Raw genomic sequence first — 9,412 nt, forward strand, 5'->3', positions numbered from 1 at the left:
TACTTTGAAAGTCTCAACATTTTTTTGGCTTTGTTTTCAACAGACACCAAATTCAAATAACTGAATGTGTGAATATTCCACAGTTTTATACAAGTATAAGCATCACAGAAAATATGCATACTATTATTACTTGAGAACTATTGCTCGTTAAGCTAAACTGCATTTAATTGAATGCTTACTTCTTGATAAAGTAATCTTAATATTTCTTTTTCACTTAAGAGAATACTTCTGATGGCTGGAAAGGAAAACCTTTTTAAGATTTTCCTTGACTTTTGGTTATTCTCAGCATAGTGAAAAAATATGTTTTCTGCACCTGCTGCTGATAGGTCAGTCATAGAAACATGGCTCCAGGCAGTGAAGAGGTTAAAATTCTTGTTTATCCTCTTCCACATTTATTCCACATGGTGGACGGGAATGAAATAATCCATATTAGAAGGAATCACATATGTGACAGAGAAAGCCTCTTAACTTTTATAGCATAGTAATAGGCTGAAAAATGCCCAATCCACCAAAGATATGTCTGTGTACTAATTTCTGGAGCCTGTAAATGTTACCTATTTGAAAAAGATATATAATTAAGAATCTTCAGAATGGGAGAAGATATTTTCAACGAATGCCTCCAATAAGGGCCTAATATCCAAAAAATAAAAGAACTCATACAACTCAATAAGAACAAAAAAACCAAACAATCCAATTTAAAAAAGGGCATAAAGACCTTAACAGACATTTCTCCCAAGAAGACATACAAATGGCCAACAAACATGAAAAGATGTTCAATATCTCTAGCTATTAGGGAAATGCAAATCAAAACCACAGTGAGATATCATCTCACACCTGTTAGAATAGCTATCCTCAACAGGACAAGTAATAATAAATGTTGGAGAGTATGCAGAGAAAAAGGAACCCTCATATGCTGCTGGTGGGACTACAAAATGGTACAGCCACTGTAGAAAACAGTATGGTGTTTCCTCGAAAAGCTAGGAATTGATCTACCATATGATCCAGCAATTTCTCTACTGGGTATTTACCCCAAAGACTTGAAAACCCATATCCGAAAAGATATTTGCACACTGATGTTCATAGCAGCATTACTCACAGTGGGCAGGACATGGAAGCAACAGAAGTGTCCTACAATAGATGACTGGATAAAGAAGCTGTGGTACATATATACAATGGAATACTACTCAGCCACAAGACGAGATGAAATACTGCTAATATCACTTATATGTGGGATATAAACCTAAAAGCAACAAATAAACAGAACAAACAAGCAGAGACTCATGGAGATGGACTATAGACTAGTGGTCACCAGAGGGTGAGAGTAGGGGAGGGTAGGGAGGTAGATGGGGTAAAAGGGGTCAAATATGCGGTGACAGAAATCTATGGGTGGTGAACATACAATTATATATATATGCCTTACTGTTAAATTGTACACCTGAAACTTACTAGATTTTGTTAACCAATGTCACCATAATAAAAATCAATAAATATAAATAAATATAAATATATAAATAAATAAATAGATAGATTTTTTTAAGAAGAATCTTCAGATGAGGAGATCATCTTGCATTATCTTGGTGTGCCTTCAACACCATCAAGAGTGCTCTTATAAGAGAGAGACAGAAAGGAGAAGACACACAGACGAGATGGCTTTGTGAAGATAAAGGCAGAGATTGGAGAGAGGTGGATGCAAGTAAAAGAATGTCAGGAACCACCAGAAGGTGGAAGAGGCAAGGCACATATTCTCCTCCAGAGCTCCCCGAGAGGTACAGATTTGCCAGCACCTTGATTTTGGCTGTTTGAAAATGATGCTGATCTTTTGGCCTCCAGAACAGTGAGAAAATAAACTTCTGTTGTTTTAAGACACCAAGTTTGTGGTAATATGTTAAGGCACTCACTGGAAACTAATACAAGAAATTACTAAGTTCTAGTCCTAAATGTGGTAGGTGTTTTTGTTATGTTATTCTACTTATTCTTCAGGATTATCTACACTGCGAGGAAGATTATTTTTACCTTCATTGTATAGATGAGGAAAATGAGGCTGACAAAACTTTCCTGAGGTCCCACAACTGCAGAGCAACAGGGTTAAGATACAAATTTGTCTGCCTGACCCCAGAGTTTATGGTTCATTTACCTACGCTTGTTTTGCTCACTATTATGTTGTTCCTTTAAACACTCCCCCAAACACTGATGGCTTCCCCTTTAAAGGACTTATTGCTAAGATTCCTTAGGCAGTAATGGAAAGAACAGAAAACCATTGTCTTAGATAAAGATTTTATACATTTAAAGGAAAGAATGGTCACCAAATATCTCTAGTATTTATCTACTCTTTTTATACCATAATAGTTATTTTCACTTAAACCTGGTCAGTTTAAGATTGAGCGACCTTTTAGGTAGACTTTAAAATTGGTTGTGATTCCCAAAGCCTTGACAGCTAGAGTTTCTCTTAATGAAAATCTCAGCTTTGATCACTAGACCAAGACTGAGAAAACCTGTTACCCCAGAAAATGATACATTTTCATTTATGTTACCTAAGAAAAAATTAAAGGAGGGAAAATGTTAAGCAACATTCACTCATTAAATGTATTCATCATAAAATGATCACATTTATACATTTGTGTATCAAATTGTTTCCTGTTTTAATTTAAACTGATAGAAAAATGTACTAACTCTGTATCTCTTTCTCCATCTTCTTTCCTATTTCATTTCCTGTTTCATCCTATTTCATTTGTAACATACTCACAAAACACATTCTAGCCTAGATCTGATTTTGTTATTAGTATTTTACAAAATTAGTATAGAATTGACCAAAATTTTGGTCAATTATAAATTAGTTCCACAAAGTTCATTCCCCTTGCTCATTGGCCTACATTCTTGCCTTTAGATTCAGTCCTCCTCCAGTTCTCTGCCAAGTATGGATTTCAGGGAGGAAGTAGTATATTTTGTGATTTAATGAATAATCTTTAGCACAATCAGAATAGGTAGGATATATTCAGTCCAGGTGACTGCAATATGACTAGAGAGGTTCTTTCATTTCAGACATTATTAAAAACAGTCATTAAAACTGAATGAACCCATTCAAAAGAATATAAAGAAAATGATTGTTTTATTATGTACAATTTATATTTTATAGAGTTTTATTCACAAGAATGTAAATTTATTCATGAATTCACACTTCTTTGTTATTAAGGAAATGGTGATTCTCCTTAATCTACTAGGTTAAGTCATAATCCTTGCTCTGGCTGAGACTGGATTCCATTTTTCTTGTGCTGCATCCATTGAACTGACCTTTTTTTCTTTTTCTGAGTCCTATGTAATCTGATCACTCGCCAGTTTTTGTTAGAATATTGTTTCCTTATTTCATGACCTGAATTGCGATTTCACATCTTTTATGTAGACTGTCTAAATGTTCTAAGTTCATGTTGTGTACAGCCTTCAGGGTGGTTTGGCTGATTATCCTTATTCTGTGTGCAAAGCAGGTGCTTTCTCTGCTTGCTAAGTCAGGAATGTCTTTTGCCAGTCTGCTTGACTTGGCAGCTTTCACTCTATCTGGAGCACCCTGGCCTGCTCCATCAGCATCTTCATCATGCTGCAGCAATAGCAATTATATATTCCTCCTGGCAGAAAAAAGTTACTTTTTAACTAAAAATGGATTCTACCACAAAGGCTGCCATGACGCTTTCTGACAACATGATTGTGTGGCAATATTTTTTTATTCATAAGGTACAATTTATAAACAGTAAAATATACAAATCTTAAATTCACGGCTTGACAAAAGTTGACCTCATGATATAGAATATTTTTATCATCTAATATAGGTTCCTCATGGCCCTTTTTTAATCAATCTACCACCTATCTCAGGCAATCACTCTTCTGATTTTTATCACAGTGATTAGTGTTGCCTGGGCTTGAACTTTATATAAATGGAATCATATATCATACTTTATAAATACCTCATATATACATCTTTCATCATGAATCTTTTGCATCTGACTTCTTTTGCTCAATATAATGTTTTTAATATTTATCCATATGTTTACACTCATCTATAATTTCTATTAATTTTGCTATTGATAGATATTCGGGTTATTTCCATTTGGGTCTCTTGTAAATAAAATTGGTTTAAACATTCTTGAACAGGACACAATTCTCTCAGAAATATACCTAAAAATGGAATTGTTGTGTCACAGGATATTTATTTAACTTAATTAGAAATTGTAACATTAATATCTTAAGGGCATTGTTAAAATATTTTATGGGTACTACTAGACAAACAATAAAAGTTCAGACTTGTGTAATAACAGAATCAACCATCTGGCTTTTATTTATAAATTTTTAAAATTGAGTATTTTATTCATTCATTTACTTGATAAACACTTAATAGAGTAAAGAAGGCAGGATTATCATATATGTATGATTCTAGAAGCTCAAGTTGCCTCATTATAGGTGGACAAGTAAGGACATTTTTCCTTAATGAGAGGAGCTGCCTCCAAGCTTATCTAAAGATAGGTGAAACTCCCTTCCTTTCTCTAGAACTTGCATTCTCTATGGTAGTAATATCGTTCCCAAAGGGATGAAAATTCGTTTTTGAGAGGCAGGTGGTAAAAACATTTTTTTTTTCTTTTTAAGCATAAAGCATATATACATATAGTACATAAACAGAACTACAGTATATCAGTGATATTATTAATAACATTATGGGTGTTGCTAGGAGCAAGATGTTTATAAAAGCCTCTTTGGGGAGGGTAAATAATGAAAAAAAAAAACAAGACTAAAGAACACTGGTTTAGTAATGAAAATACAATTTCTCAGGCAACTCTTGGCATTGGCATTTGTATTTAAATTCTCTAGTGCCTAGGTGTTTTCCTTCTATACATCACTTTCAAGGCTATTCACAAACTTGCACTGTAATAAAGTATGGAACAGAGGATGGCCTCCTCTGGAGCAGCACTACATGCTGTTACTTCCATCCTCATCTAGTCTTCACCTGCTTTCTCTGTGGCATGATGAGAGAATGGTGGAGTATGTGTCTACATTTAATAATCTTGGGCTTATAGGTTTTTTAACCCATGACATGAGATAGTGTTAGTAGGCTTTACCCACCTTTGTCAGACTTGTCTAAGTTCTTACTGTATTCGTCTTGTACTCCATGTAAAACAATCTGTATTGATTTGCTTATTTCATTTTTAAAAATATTTTTTGTTAAGAGCCTATTTAGAAATCCTTATTCTTGTTCTTGTCCATTTATTTTCCTAAAACTAGTAGTCTTGCCCCTGTTGTCAAGCCCAGCACTTCTGGTCATAGTTCATTTGAGCATACCTAAAGAGATCACCTATTTGGCTGTCTAGGCAGTCCAGCTTTCCCTGCTCTGCTGACTTAGAATATTCAAAGTCTTTGATACTTCATTTCATTCCCCATTTTCAAATAGTTATTTTAATTAAAAACAGAGATTTCTATACCTCTTACGATAGGCTGTGCCAACCCAAATTGACTTTCCTTGAAACTGAGTACGTAAGTCTAGTGACATTTTCCAATGTTCTTCCAGCCTAAACTATCTTGCTGCAGATACATTGCAACATCTAGTAGTCAAATCCTCAATTATGACAATGTAACTCTATAAAAATGGGAGGAAGTTGATGTAATCCTTCTTTATCTTAGTGTCTATGGCAGATAACCTGTTTGAGAAATTTGCCGTAGTAACTTCCTATGGGCTTATTAGGAAAGAATGGCAGATATTTTTTGCTTCTTTTCCTGTAGCGACTTTTTCCCCCTTACTCTCTTGGAATAGATAAGAGACTTGGGGAGGTAAAGGCTAAAGTGTCTGAGACTGATTGAATTCTGTGTTGAAAGAAGGAGCGAGGTGACTCTTAGAACATATGATTTTCTTAAGTCTTGTAGATTGGATTCTTTAAGGTTTAAGATGGGCGTGCCCTTCCCTCTTCCACACTGACCCAGAGGTGGTAGGCTCATTTAGGGGAGCATTTGGATTACTGGGGGCTGAAGCGTAAGTGATAAAGCCATGGAAATCACAGCAATGAGAAAGCTGGAAGTTGGTCCACAGCATCAGCACTGCATGCCTTTGGCAGGCCCATCCAGCATTAGACAATGAATGTCTTTGTGGGGACCATGACATATAGACCTGTGTGGTCTTTCTTCAAGCTTTCCAAAGTTATTAAGTATGGAGTCCTGTACAACTCTAAGGAAAGAAAAGTATTTCTTGCCAGATGACTGACTGAATTTCTCATTAAACACTAAAGGTGAGGGCAGAGATAAGAAAGTACTCAAAGACAGTTGAACTCAATTTGGAACATGGGGAAAGAGTTCATGCACTCAAGTGCTGAGAATAAAATTCGTACCTGTTTTACATTTAATAGTAACTGACTTTTAGACTTTGACCATATGTTTTTAAACAGACCATCCATCTCAACTTCGTATCACCTTACATTTTTATTTTTGGTCATGGCACTAATACTATCTGATGTAATAACGTTTCTTTATTGCTTTTATCCTCTACTAATATTAACCTCCATGGAGGAAGAAGCTTTGTCTTTCTTATTCACTGCTCTATCCCCAGTGCTTTCAATACTGTCTGGAAGATAGTAAGTGTTCAATAAATATTTGTTGATTGAATAAATAGTATTCAGAAATTCTCATGATAAAAAAATAGGAAGAAATGGTAAGGATGCCAAGATATATAATCTTGAAATAGTGATGAGATGGAGCTCTCTCTGAGATGAAAAATACTTTCTGGATATCTTTAAAATAGTGTTACATCATTATTTTGTGTTTTGCTTAAATACTCTTTTCAATGTATCCAATACTTTTGCTTTTCATTTATGGCTTACCTTTGTTTAGCAGATAACCCCCCTGGGGTGTATCAGCAATTGGGAATGTGAATAATTTTGTCAGCTAATTCCATTTATTTGGCAATCTTAGACTTCCAGTCAGTCTGAAGTGACCTTATTTATGTCCCTCTTTTCATATTGCTCATATACCTTGAAATTTTTAATAAATCGGTATTTTATTTATTTTTTAAATTTTATTTCATTAGTTTCAAGTGTACAATCTTCTCCTCATTCCTGATTTTCCAAAGTAATGATAGGTCATTTTTATATGATGGATTTTTAGTATTCTTTACTTTTATGTTCTATCTGATATATTTACATTGTAACCAGCATGTCATTTTTAATACATCTTGAAATGCAGAATTCAGGTTAAAAGGATTAAGACAACTCTTCTCTAGAGTAAGCCAAAAAGTAAATGTGAGGTGGAGGAAAAATATTGTGAGAACTTAAGAAAAAGAAAGTCTAACCTATCTGAAACCAAATTTCAATGCATGCAGTCTGAAGAAAAAAGAAAATTAGTGAATTATAAGACTTTGCTTTACCATGAAGTTTATCAGGTTACATATCTCTCCAATTAAATAATTCTCCTTTTTAGTTATCTAGCACTTAGTAGCAAATCTTCCAAATATCAGTGTCTTAATCTAACCACAATAATTTGATACCTTTCACAGTTTCTCTGGGTCAGGAATTTGAAAGTGACTTGGCTGAGAAGTTTTGGCTCCAGGTCTTTCCTGAGGTTGCAGCCAGATATTGGTTGGGGCTGCAGACACCTGAAAGTTTCATTACAGCTGAAAGAACCACTTTCAGATGATGCTGTTGCAAAGCTGGCATATAGGTGCTGGGTATTACCAAGTGATGTCAGTTCCTTTTAATGTGGGCCTCTCTGTAAAGTTGCTTGAATGTTCTCACATCATGATGAGTACCCCTCAGATCGAGTAATCCAAAACACTAAAGCAGAAATTGCCAGTGCCTTTTATGGTCTAGCCTTAGAAATCACACTTCTATCATATCTACTGGTCACATAGACCAGTCCTGATTCAGTCTGGAAAGAAACTAGACACAAATATAAATACAAGGAGGTAATAATTATTGGAGTCCATCTTGTGAGCAGACTTCCACAACTATCATATACTTAAAACTGTCTCTAGGCAGCCTATAGAGAGAGAAAGCAGAAATCTATTTCCCTAGTTTTGACTGCCTACATTATTAGCTCCTTTAGTAGTTTTTTTTCTGCTATCTGAACTGAGAATCAAAATATACAACATCCAGCCCTACAGTACCTTAGGGAGAATTCAAATGATGTTCAGATAGACATGAAAGAGACTTAAGCAGAATATCCTGAAAGTATTTTTCCTTTTCTTCCTTTGTTTTTTAACTTTTCTTTTTCAAATATCAAGCTTGGTAAAATTGACCTGTTCTCATTTAAATATTAGAAAGGAAGAAAACAAAACAAATCACAGAATAGAAAAATAGTATCACATTTCCTTAGTCCATTTTTTCTTCTACTACTCTCAAACTATCATTTCCTATCTTCACTTATCAAATTCCTAAGCCTCTACTCTGTTAAATGAATGACCTTGCCTTAGTTCTTTAGCAATTAGACTCACTTCTATAAAATAGTTAATTTTCCTACATCTGTATCATATACCGTTCCTCACTTATTAGGGAAAAATTGTCTGTGCTTTTAGCTACTATCAACCTTTCCTCTCCTGTACTAGAATACATCATCTGTTACTCATGGATACTTCTCCAGCAACTGTTTCCTTTCCTTGATTTTCAAGTTTGCCTTTTTAGGGGGGTCATTTCCATTAGCCTAAGAATATGCCATTATTTTTCCATTTATTTGTTTTTTTCTTGACCTCATACTCATCTTTAAATATTGTCCATTTCTCTTTAGTCCTTTAAGAAAGGCCCTCAAAAGAATTATGTATACTTGTAGTTTCCAATTCCTCTCCTCCCATATTCCCTAGAACAGACTTATTTGAACTTTTATTCTCTGGTTCCACTGATGGAGCTCTTCTAAAGACCAGTAATAACCATCATATTGCTTTATCCAAAAGTTAGTTCTAAGTTCTCTTATTACATGACCTATCAGTAGCATTTGACACAACAAATCAAACCTTCCTCAAAATATTTTCTCCATTTGGCTTCCAGTCGAAATATACTTCCCCATTTTCTACCTTTCGTAATGGCTGCTTGTCTTCAGTTCATATTGTTCCTTCTTTCTCATCTAACTTTTCTCTTGAAAGTGTTTCCTTTATGATCAAGAACAAGACAAGGATGCCCGCTTTCATTACTTGTTCAATAAAGTATTGAAGTCCTAGCTAGAGTAATCAAGAAAGAGAAAATAATAAAAGGCATCCAAGTTGGGGTTGAAAAATTCAAATTGTCACTTTCTGAAGATGACATAATTCTTTATATAAAAAATCCTAAGGACTCCACCAAAAACTATTACAATGACATATAATAGAAATAATTATAGAATCACAAGAGTTTATAGAATTGAAGGCTGTATAAAAAAAAAACCCTGCAAAATTAGTATTAATTGATAGAATCATTTTAATTGA

This window comes from Pteropus alecto, unplaced genomic scaffold (assembly GCF_000325575.1).
Source record: "Pteropus alecto unplaced genomic scaffold, ASM32557v1 scaffold14, whole genome shotgun sequence".
NCBI lineage: Eukaryota > Metazoa > Chordata > Mammalia > Chiroptera > Pteropodidae > Pteropus > Pteropus alecto.